Source organism: Orycteropus afer, unplaced genomic scaffold, assembly GCF_000298275.1.
Source record: "Orycteropus afer afer isolate SDZICR_OR568_19922 unplaced genomic scaffold, OryAfe1.0 scaffold00057, whole genome shotgun sequence".
NCBI classification, from domain to species: Eukaryota; Metazoa; Chordata; class Mammalia; order Tubulidentata; family Orycteropodidae; genus Orycteropus; species Orycteropus afer.
The window spans coordinates 6,574,262-6,586,804 of NW_006921644.1; positions in this window are offsets into that span (position 1 = coordinate 6,574,262).

Consider the following 12,543-nt stretch of genomic DNA (forward strand, 5'->3'; position numbering starts at 1 on the left):
TTATCTTCTGTGTCTGTGTTAATTGGTTTCCCTTTTCTTTGTTGAAGAGGGTCTGTGCAATCCTTCTGCCTAGTCCGCCATCTTGCCCCGCCTGCTTGTCTTCTTTTGATGTGAAGGTTTGTTATTTTTGTTGGAGGTTACCCTGCTGTTTATTATTTTCTTCTCAAGTTTAAAACTGTTTTATCTCACATTTGTCTTGACTTCCTCACCATTTAGAAGTACAGTAACTACACTATTTATTCCTGCTTTTTGGTTTGTAATTGTCATCATTTACCAATTGATTGCTCTCCTTCCCTGTGTACAGTCTTCTAAGTTTGTTTTACTTTGGATACTTCTATAACTGGGTTAGTTTCTGGGTTTTGTCGTTATGTGTGTTAATCATCGGTTGTTTGCTGTTTTGGGTTCTTTGTCCAAAGGACTACTTTTAAGACCTTTTGTAAGGTTGGCCTGGTTTTACTAAATATCTTTAATTTCTGTTTATCTGGAGATCTCCTAATTTCACCCTCATATTTGAGGGACAATTTTGCTGGATATATAATTCTTAGTTGGATTTTTTTTCTTTCAATGTTTTCTATGTATCATCTCATAGCCTTCTCACTTGCATGGTTTCTGCCAAGAAATCAGTGCTTAGTCTTAAAGGTTACCTTTTGTAGGTAACTTTTCCTTTTTTTCATGCTGCTTTAAGGATAATTTCTTTATATTTGGTTTTAGTGAGTTTGATCATGACATTTCTTGGTGATTTTATTTGGGGGGTCTTTCCTGTTTGGGGCTTATTGGACTTCTTGATGGATATATTCTTGTCTTTCATCATATTATGGAAATTCTCTTGCAGGAAATCTTCAACAATTTTCTCTGTGGTTTCATTTGTCTCTTCCTGTTTTAGAATTCTGATTACACATAGGTTATTCCTCTTGATGATACCACATGAATCTTAGGCCTTCTTCGTTTTGTTTTGATCTTTTCTCTGATTGATCCTTTAGCAATATAGTACTGAGGTATTTGTCTTCAGTCTCAAGATTCTGTCTTCCATTGATGCAATTCTTCTCCTTTACCCCCTCAATGTATTACCTATTTCTGAAATCATTACTAATCTTCTGGATTTCTGTTTGTTGTTGTATCATTTCTAATTTTTTGTTTATTTTGTCAATTCAATCTTGTATTGTTTTCTTAAATTGTTCTTGAGTTTTGTGTGTATTTTCCTTATTCAGTGTTTTCCTTGATCTTGTCAGGGCTTTCCTTGATCTGTTTCCCAATCCATTGAAGGTACCCCACAAATTCCTTTGAATTCCTTATCAGGGAGTTCCAATGCTGCTTCCTCCTTGTGGATGTTTTCTGGGTTTATATCTCAGTTCCTTGTTTCTACCTTATCTTGATTCTTTGTGTGGACTGTGATGGTCTGTTGTCTCCAAGACACTGTGGTGGTGTATTTATGTTTAATTTGTGGCTGTATGTTGATGTGATTCATGCAAGATTATTTTTTCCCCTTTATTTGTTTTGTTCACATCTCTGTGAACAGGGTACTGTGCTCCTCCGTTCACTAGTTGTCAACACTTAGGCACTCACTACTTGACTCCTGGTGGATGTGATAGTGAGTGATAGTGTGTGCACAGATCTCAATTAGCTGCTCATAAAGAGCAGTTGAGGGTGAGTTCAACTGGCATTAGTTGCTATTGGTCAGTTGGTGCAAAAGAAAGTGGTGGCCCTTGCTCAGTGGGTGGGGCTGCAGGGACTGTAGGTATGGTTGGGTTGTGTGGAAATGGTTGCTATCTCCCTTCAAGTTATACAGGAAAAAAATAAATAAATAAATAAAAAATAAAAACAAGAGAACAAAAAACTCAAGCCACATAAACAAACAGGAATAATCACAAAAAAAGCAAGAAATTCAATGAGAAGAAAAATTTCCAAAATATATTAAAAAAGCATAAAAGAAAAAAATGTTAAAAAGAGAAAAAATAGGCACAATATCTGGGGCTGGGGAATGAGAGAAAAGAGTAAAAGAATAGTAAAGAAAAAATATGAAACCTGCAAATGGAAAAACAATGGATGGGAAGAACCAAAAGAAAGACAAAAGAAGGGAACCAGGAAAAGGGAAGAGAAAGAAAGGGGGAAAAAAAAAAAACCTAACAAAAAATAGCACAACAACCCAAGAACTAGGGATAGGAAAGCGGAAAGGAAAAAAATAAAATTGGAAGAAAGGAGGAAGATAAAAAGAATAATTTAGAAACAAAAACAAAACTGTAGGGGGCAGAGTGTGGCACCCAGGCTCTGTTAGGGCACAGACTGGCATGGAATTCCTGCTGGTCAAGAAGGTGAGTAGGGGTGGGAGATGGCCACACCCCTGTTCACCAAGAAAATGTGGGGTATAAGAGCAACAAGGGGAATATTGTACCTTTACAGGTGTCACCTCCAGTGTGGTCACCTGTGATGTCCCCAGCATGTGGAGCCCATTCATATGTCACTGTCCAGGTAAGAAAGCCACTCACATACATCCAAAATGGCCATGCCTGCTGCTTCTGAATATTCAAAATGGCTGCACTTTCAAGACAGCTGCTGGCAGTCCACGTGTCCTTATGGTTGTCAGGCATTAATGCAGTCCTTGTCCTTGCAGTCCTTGGTGAGCAGAGCCAATTCTCAGGTTGCTATCAGGAAGTAGTCAAAATGGCTGTGCCCTGGGACAGCCGGCAGTCCACTGCTCCTTTTTTCTCCTCACACAGTGTCTCATTCAGGTTCTTCTACTAGTTGGGATTTAATCCACTTCATTATCCTTCCCTTCAAAGCTTAGGGTTCCAGGATGATCTTCTGTATTGGTTTCAATTGGTTTCTCATTACTTTGTTGTAGAGGGTCTGTGTAGCTTGTCTACCTTTCCACCATCTTGCCAGAACTCTCATCATCCTAACTTTTATTCCTTTACCATCCTGTTTTCCAAGAAAGGAGTTCAGGTACTGATTTTTCATTCTATAATTTGGCAACCCTCAGAAGCTAGTCCTGGTAAAAATTTCCGTTGCTTCAGCATCTCTGGAAACTTTAGGTCACATCTAGACTAGTCTCCTCACTGTTTCTCAGAATATAATAAATGTATTCTTGGTCATACCTACCCTCCTCCCCCCATTCTAGCTCCTTCTTACCTATCACCACACAATTTTCTGCTCTGTAGCGATCTATCCTTCCTTTCCAAAATGGAGCAACATTTATTGAACAGTTACTTTGTGCCCATTGGTTATAAGCACATCACCTGTATTTACTTAAAGTATCCTCAATCCAATGAAACCTTGTTTTACTTAAACTGATTCTGACTCATAGCGATCCCATACAACAGAGTTGAACTGCCCCCTGGGGTTTCCAAGACTGTAATCTCAATGGAAGCAGACTGCCATATCTTTCTCCCAGTGGAGCAGCTGGTGGGTTCAAACCACAGACCTTTCATATAGCAGTCTAGCCTTTTAACCACTGTGCTACCAGGTTGAGTTGCCAATGCTGAGATAAACCAGGCCAGAGAAATAGAAAAGGAGAATTTATTGAATTTATTTAAGAGATGCAATAATCAAAACAAATGGGCTGACTCTCTGCGCTAGAGAGACCAACCAGCGGTTGTCTGAGTTAGGGTCTTTTTTGTTCTTCTCTCTGAATGCCTCACTTCTTTGTCTTGGGGTTTAAGATGTCATAGAGTTTAGTCAGCCAAATCTTGTGATCAGCTCATTCTTTCCTTTTGGTCAGTTTGTTCTTTCTTTACGGTCATGGTGCCCCTCTCCCCTATAAGATACATTTTTACAAGAATCAGACAGTAGTCATTAACTATTTTTGGAAATATGATAGTCTGGGATTTTTTTTTTTTTGGTAACATTCCATTTTGGCTGAGTGTAAATTATTGTGAGGTTTGATTTTATTAACGCTTCGTTTTCAATCTAGTGGGGTGGGTGTAGTTGTTATGCTTGTGTTATTGAAGGGGGAAAATTTAAGTATGGGGTGATAGTGGTGGATGGGTGAGTGGTCGGGGAAGATGAGTAATGTGCCCATGGCGCCCTGGTGGTGACATAGTTGTATCACTTACTGTTGATTGTTTCATTTGTTGCTACATTTCTTCAGATAGTGGTTTTGGTTAGCCAGTTATTTCACATGGCTCAGTCTTATTTTCCCAAGAAGATATTCTGTAATTCAAAGATAAACATTGCATCTTGCACTCCATGTGTTTCCTAGAGCTAAAAGTTGTACTTGCTGAGCACACTATACTTTCTAACATGATATAAACACATCCAGAGTGCACATGCCTCATTGAGCTATTAGAAAATGCCTTTTGGCCATTTATATAACAAATTAACATTATTGAGTTTAGAAAGAAGATCTGGGGAAAAAGAAGATTTTGAAAAAAAGGTGTATTACTTAGGTAAAGCTTGCTTCTGTAACACACACCCTCACGTTGTTGAGTGCCAAATGAACATTAAAGTTTATTTCTTGCTCTTGTAAATGACCCTTCCTAGTTGGCAGATGGCTCTCCTCCAAGTGATGGCCGGGAGTCCTGGGTGTCTTTAATCTAGTGGCTTCCCAGTCTTCATCATGGGGCCTTTAAGACCATCATGTTTGCATCAGTCTGCAGAGGGGAGAGAAGAGCATGAAAGATCCCTCATGGACAGTTTGGGTGGGCTATTGCCTTGTGCATTTCAATAGCTGGAACTTTGTCTACAGTGCAGCAAGTATAGGGAAGGCTGGGGATTTAGAATATGTGTCCATGGAGCATAGAAAATGGAGTTGATTATTCCAGCAGCCATTGCTGTATTGTTGTTGTTATGTGATGTCGAGTTGGACCCGACTCATAGCGACCCCTCCTTGGGTTTCCAAGGCAGTATCACTACGGAAGTAGATTGCCCAACCATCCTTCTGAGGAGTGGCTGGTGGGTTTGAACTACCATCCTTCTGGTTAGCGGTCAAGTGCCTTAGGCACTATGCTACCAGAGCTCCTTAGGGATAGTTAATAACTTTGCTTGGCTGACTCTAATGGATTGGGATTGGCTGCTTAGAAGGGGTGAAGTAGAGGGCCAGTCAGGGTATGGGAGACCCTCACAAGCAGGGTTGGCACAATGGCCACAACAAGATGCAGAACTGGGCAACATTTCCTCTTGTTGTGCACTAGGTCACTATGTGAGTTGACGTGACAGTGGCTAACAAGAACAAAAAGAAGGGTTGGCAATCCCCGGGATGGAGATAAGGTGGCTATTCAATAAAAAGGGGAGGAAGGACAGAGTGCACTTCACTGTGAAGGTGACTTAGAGACAGGCAAGCCTTGAGTGAAGTCCTCAGAAGCTCCCTGTGGTAGGGAGGGTGATCCCCATTTTCCAGGTGAGGACCGCGAGGTTCATGGAGGTGAAGCACCCTGCCCAAGGTCACATGGGTAAGCAGTGAGAGTTAGATTTAAATTGGCATCTTGACTCCAAGACCATGAAGGATGAGAAGGAAGCAGATGGGAGAAGGCACACGTTCATGCTTGGTAGCCTGGTCCTAGGGGTGGGCCCGGTTCTTGGCCAGTCTGCTGTTGTCTTTCTCCCTCCTTGTCCCTAATCACACCCATTCCAGTGCAGTTTCTTTACTTTTGCATGCTGCCTTTCTGGACGTAATGAATATTATCAGGAGCTGCAAACCAGCAAGCCTTAGTGGTCATGAAGGCTTGATGAAATGTGTACATGGTTTTAAATATTTCATTGGAATGCGTGGTAAGGATCCGTTACAAAGGGGAGCACGAAAAGCCTGCTGCATTTGATTGATGGTGTGCCATCAATATTGATGGCCAGGAGCACATTGGGAAGCTTGGTTGTATTTTTGCTGTGTCCTGCTAGCATCCAAGTCTGCAGCGATGATATATTGCGTAAAAGCCTGGGTATTACACTGCCGTTACACTGACATTAAGTAATGATAATGGAACTCAGCCTTAGTCTGAAGTCAAATCAGTTTTGAGTGAAGCATGGCCCAAGGGAGCCTGTGCTAGGGGTGTGTGGGGGCTATTCCCAGGGTTGTTTGCTCTGGGGTCACCCATGACCCTGTTGGTGGGCTGAAGTCTTCCCCAGCATCTGGGGTGCCCTGAATAAGGAGAAGGAAGGAAACGTCTGCCCCAGGCCATGCCCTGTCACCAGTGGGGTTGGGAAAGGGGTCTGTAGCCAGCAGGGTACAGGGATTAGAAAAGGGCTCTGGACTCACACTGCCTGAATTTATGTGTCATCTCTACCACCTTTTAGCTGGGTGACTTTGGACAAACTACTTAAACTTTCTGTGCCATTTTTTTTATCTGCAAAATAAGATGGCAATAATATCTACTTCTCAGTGTCAAATGAGGCAGTTAGAGAACTGAGAACTGTGCCTGCCACATAGTAAGTACACAATTAATTTTGTTATTCTTTCTGCTATCCTCCTTTGATTCTCACCGTAATCATTTAGTGGTTCCAGTGGTGTCATAGGCTTGTTATGTGTGGCACTATCATATGTTTTTCACAACTGCCCTTGGGGAACTAGGTGGTATGATATTATCTCCATCCTACAGATGAAGAATGACTCACAGAGGAAGAGTGACTTTCCAGGGACATATAGCTGATCTGTGGGAGAGCCAGGCATAGACCTCACAATGCTCTGGCTGTGAACTTGGAGTTCTTTCCCTAAATAACGATAGCGGCATGCCTTGTACTTAGACCAAGAGGCAGTTGTTCAAACAGAACAAAATGATACTGTGTGGTTTAAAAGTCAAGAAAGATGTGAGTCAGTGTTGTATCCTTTCACTATACTTACTCAATCTGTATGCTGAACAAATAATCCAAGAAACTGGACTATATGAAGAAGAACATGGCAACAGGATTGGAGGAAGACTCATTATTAACTTGTGATATGCAGGTGGCATAACTTTGCTTGCTGGAAGCTAAGAAGACTTTAAGCACTTACTGATGAGGATCAAAGACAGCCTTCTGTATGTATCACACCTCAACATAAAGAAAACAAAAATCCTCACACCTGGACCAATAAGCAACATCATGATAAATGGAGAAAAGATTGAAGTTGTCAAGGATTTCATCTTATTTGGATCCATAATCAATACCCATGGAAGTAGCAATTAAGAAATCAAAGGACATATTGCACTGGGCAAATGTGCTACAAAAGACCTCTGTAAAGTGTTAAAAAGCAAAGATGGCACTTTGAAGACTAAGGTGCACTTACCTACATACCCTTATATGCCTAAGCTATGGTATTTCATCTGCATGTGAAAGTTGGACAATGAATAAGGAAGATTGAAGAAGAATTGATGCCTTTGAATTTGGTGTTGGCTAAGAGTATTGAGTATACCATGGACTGCCAAAAGACCAAACAAGTCTGTCTTGGAAGAAGTACAGCCAGAATGCTTCTCAAAAGGGAGAATGGTGAGCCTTTGTCTAACATACTTTGGACATGTTATCATGAGGGACCAATCCCTGGAGAAGGACATCATGCTTAGTAAAGTAGAGGGTCAGCAAAAAAAGGAAGACCCTCAACGAGATGGATTGACATAGTGGCTGCAACAATGTGCACCAACATAGCAACAATGTGAGAAAGGCACAGGGCTGGGCAGTGTTTCATTATGTTGTACACAGGGCATGGGGTTGCCATGAGTTGGAACTGACTTAATGGCATCTACGTGTACCAAGCACTGTGCTAAAACTTTACATGCATTCTCCTTAAATCTTTCTAACAATTATCCAAGATCAGTATCATTGTCATCCCATTTTACATATAAATAAACAGGGACTTGGGGGATTTAGTAACTTGCCCAAGGTCACACAGCTAATAAGTGGTAGAATTCATGTTGTTACCTGTGGTACTTGAATGATGACCCCAAAGATATCCAGCTTCTAATGCCTGGAAACTGTGAATGTAACCTTATGTGATAAAAGAGCCTTTGAAGATGGTGCTAAGGAGCTTGAGATGGGAGATTACTTTGGATTATCCAGTGGTCTCTAAATGTAATCACAAGTGCCTTCTAAGAGGGAGACTTGACTACATAAGAGAGAGAAGACAACATGAAAGCACTGGAAGGGAGAAAGATTTGAGGATGTTACCCTGCTGTATTTGAAGGTTGAGAAAGAGGCCATGAGCCAAGGAATGCAAAAAATACAGTTCTAGAAGCTGGAAAACGCAAAGAAACAGAAACTTCAGGGGGGTTGCTGTCCTGGTAACATCTTGATGCCCTCTTGAAACCAATCTTGGTTCAGTGAAACCAATTTTGGAGTTCTGACCTCCAGAACTGTAAGAAAATAAATTTGTGTTGTTTTAAGCCACAGCATTTGTTGTAATTTTTTTAGCATCAAGAGGAAACTCATACGTTACCCAACTTGTGGGTTCCAAATCTGTAGTTAGATGTTGTCTATTGAACATTAGTCTTCTTCTCACTAAATCCATGTCTCCAACTTGGTGGTGTGGATGGCCACTCCACATTGATCATGGACTTGTGGACTGAAGGCAGGAGGCAGCCCAGATCACTCCTTCACTGTCACCACAAGCAACAATCTGAATGGGCAGTGCTTCTTGTTGCTGGTGGCACAGTCCAAAAAACGTCTGGGTCCTGCACTCACCATCATTGTGGTAGGTCTGTCTGTTTGTCCCGATTTCTCCAGTCTCCCTGTGAGATTGGTAGTGACTACCTAGAATATTGTGTTGAGGATTCTGACCACATCCGGGCTCTGCAAGAATGACACCCCTGTGATTGACTGATTAGCAATGTCTGCTAGGGTTGTGTGTAAGTGTTTGGGGTGGGAAGTTAGTGAGACAATACTCTTTTTTTTTTTTAGATTTTTATTTTTAACTCCAGACTTTGTCTTCTTAGACTATTCCATTTCCCAAGGACTGCTGGAGTGCTTAAGATCTGATTTTTTAGGAACCATGTTTACGTATTTTACAGGCAACTGTATTGCAATTGAATTACAGTGATTAATGACCCATTTATGAATGGGCCCCTTGCTTCCTGACTCCTGTCATCCCCCCTTATTTCCCTTTGAGAAAGGGTCACAAGTCTCAGTCTTTCTGTCGGTTGGGTTCAGGCAGGACTGTACCAGACCAGTTGCCGCTGAGTTGATTTCAACTCATGGTGCCTCCACGTCTGTCAGAGAACTGTGCTCCATAGGGTTTTCAAGCTGAATTTTAAAAAGCAGATCACCAAAGCTTTTCCCTCAAGATGCCGCTGGGTAGATTTGAACCTCCAACCTTTTGGTTAGTAGCTGAGCACGTTCACCTTTTGTGTCACCCAGGGATGACTCTAGGTTGGACTCAGGCAGTAGGAAACAGTTGCCCTCCACCATTAGTGCTGTTGATACCAGGCCTTTGCTCTAGAGGTGGAAGATGCGCTTGGATGGCTCAGCCATAGTTTTCGCTCAACTTCAAAGAGGCATCTGGAGCCCATCTTTCCTGCTCAGAGACTTCTTTTCCACTGAAGGGAAATTTCCATGCACTTGAAATTCTGCAATTCTGGGTCAGCCAAATGAGCAGTATTTTAATTTTAAAATCTTAGCCAATTATCAAAGGGTGGCTTTCTTCCAGGTATCAGCAACACCATCTCTGTAACAACCTGTTCTTCCAGCCTCTCTGCTTATCTTTGGAGACTAGCAGAGCCCAGCTGCTACATAGATGCTATCTCCCCAGGCATAGTAATAATGGGGATTTTTTTTTTCTTTTTCCAGAGCAAGTTTCCTTATTTTGTGTTTTTGTCTGTTTGTCACATGTCCAACTAATTTCTCTTTGTTTTCAAAACAAAGAGTGGTTCTGAGAAAATGGAATTGCAGTGATACATTTGTGTTGTTTCTGAATTCCTTCTTCCTCCTCCCTTTCTCTCCTTACAGTAAATGGAAAGTAGATTTTTTTTTTTCAGGTTATGTTTGACAAATCTCTGGACACAGTCAGATAATTTTGCATTTCTAGGCTCAGTGAACCACATGACAAAAGTTAATTAAACTGGCTGGGATAGTAGTGTCTTCTGGTAGATCGGGGAAAACCGCCACATTTCCCAGAATAATCCCAACCAACGTGTCACATGCTTCTGGTTGTTGTTTAATAAATACATCGTTTGGTATGTAGGGATGCTCACAAGCCACTATGCTTTCTTAGAGTGTCATTAAAGAAATTAAATTATTCTGTACATTCAGCAACACATTGCTATTTCCCTCTGCTTTCAAATCCTACTCTGCAAAATTTCCCAAAGTACTGCAGTCCATATATTTATGGTACAGTTGTCTCATTGTCTCAGAGAATGGTTAAGTCTTAGTTGATCTTCGATGGGCAATTGTTTTTGAAAACTCCCCAGATGGTGCCACTGTACACTAGGATTGAGAACCAATGATCTAACTCATACTGTGTATCAGTCAGGACAGGCTACATTCTGCTGCTGTAACAAACAGTTCTAGTACCTCACTGGCTAAACACAATGCAGGGTGGTTTCTTGCTCATGTTATATGTCTGTAGTGGGTTGGCTGAGGGTTCTGTTCTATGTCTCTTGTCTCTGACACCCAGGTTGATGGGTCCTTCACTGTCTGGAGCATTACTTGTTGCCATGGCGGAGAGAACAGACATAGGAATCATATACAGGCTTTTAATGCTTTTTTTTTTTTTTTTTTCCTGGAAGTGCCACTCTTCCACTCATGTTATTAGCCAATGCCAATGCTATGTCTGTGGTTCTTAGGAATTTGAAGACCCTCTCCCTGCACTTAGCTTGGCTCAAGCAAATATCTGAAAGTTCCCATTCTGAAGAGCAGGGGCAAGGCCAGATAACAATACACTAAGCCAATGCCCTGTATCCCAGTGTATAACTTAGGTGGTGTCTTCATTTGTGGCACAAAGCTCAGGCCATGGCCCTCTAGGACAGTGTAGTAATCATGGTGACAATTCATCATATAGGCAAGAAAATATTTATTGAGTCAAGGCAGGGCTCAGTCCTTACTGAGAGCCCAGAATGGGGCTGAATCATGCTTCCATTTGGGTGCACAATAATTGTAGTGGAAAAAGCTGGAAGATGGAAGATACAATAAAGTCCAGGAGCCAAGTGGGTGAAAAAATGCCCCAATTTTACATTCTCCTTTAGGAGGGCACATGTAACAATTTGAATCCTGAGTGAAAATAAGAGATTAATTTCCCTTTCTAGACCTGGAGCCTCTGAAGACATGGTGTCCAGTATTTTTTAAACCACCTGGAAATCTTATTGAATGGGCAGATTTCTGGCCCTGCCTTTAGGGATTTTGATTCAGTTGGTTGAATGTGGGTCTACGCATATTATATTTAATAAGTTCTCCAAGCGATCTTGTGGTAGATTGTGGGAAACACTGCTGGAGACCAAGGAGAGAGTCTGGAGCTCAATGACATCGAAAATCAGCCCACCAGGGAAGCCTCTCTGCTTGATGGTTCTCATGGTGGCTGTCTGCAGAGTGGGAACACTCATTGCTCTGGCTATCAGCTAGCTTGATGGTAGTGTGATCCTGGCTCTTTGAATCCTGCCTGTAGCAGATGATGTGTCATACACTTACACTCTGGCTAAGGTTCTTCCCTTTCTCTGAAAAGCCAAGAGTAGACCAGGAAAGCATATCAACAGGGAACTGGCCCAACATCCTGATTTTGTAGACAAGCAATCTTACCCCAGAAAATGATGTGGCCAGGTTGTCCAGGAATTCAGGGCAGAATTGGAAGGGGACCTGGTCAGTTCATGCCAATGCTGGCTGCAGCAGAAGGGATGAGGAGATGCTTTGCTGATGTCTGGGGACAGCCAGAAGGGATTTTTAAGTGATTTGTTCTGCCTCTCCACAAAATACCTAAGAGGAAATGGGCTCAATCTCTAGCAGAAGATAGAGTAGTGTCCTCAGCTTGAATCCTGGCTTTGCCACAGCTAGCAGGGTAACCCTGGGCAAGTTGTCTAGCCTCTCTGTGACTGTGTTTCCTCAGTTGTAAAATTGGGATAATGGTAGTACCCCTACTCCTCACTTACCAACTATCTCATTTTCTGACATTTTGCATTTATGACAAAAGTAAAAAATCTATCAGATTATCAGCATTGATGATGTGTGTCTGGCAATAATGAACCAAGATGTGAGGCAAGAGTAACTAACATTGGCTGTGATGGGCAAGGTTATGTGTCAACTTGGCTGGGCCATGATTCTCAGTGGTTTGGTGGTTATATAATGATGTAATCTGGCAGTTATAGAATGATGTACCATGGCAGTTATGTAATGATGTCATTTGGCAGTTATACAATGATATAGTCATCCTCCATTTTTGCATAGCACATAGTTTTCACCCCTAGTCTTTGGAACCTAACCATGTCAACAAATGAAGAGTGGGTGGACTTACTTCAATTTGTGAAAATTAAATGTACTAATGCATGTAACATATTTAGGAAAGTTTCTGGCACATAGCTATCATTTGCTAAATGCTCACTATTATTAGTATTATTGGTCTCCAGTATTACCATGACTCTCCAATGTCAGCATTACAATAAGGCAGAGGGAGAATTCATAGTCTTTGACTATAGACATCTGTAAGAATTAGACCAGTTTTTTTTTTTT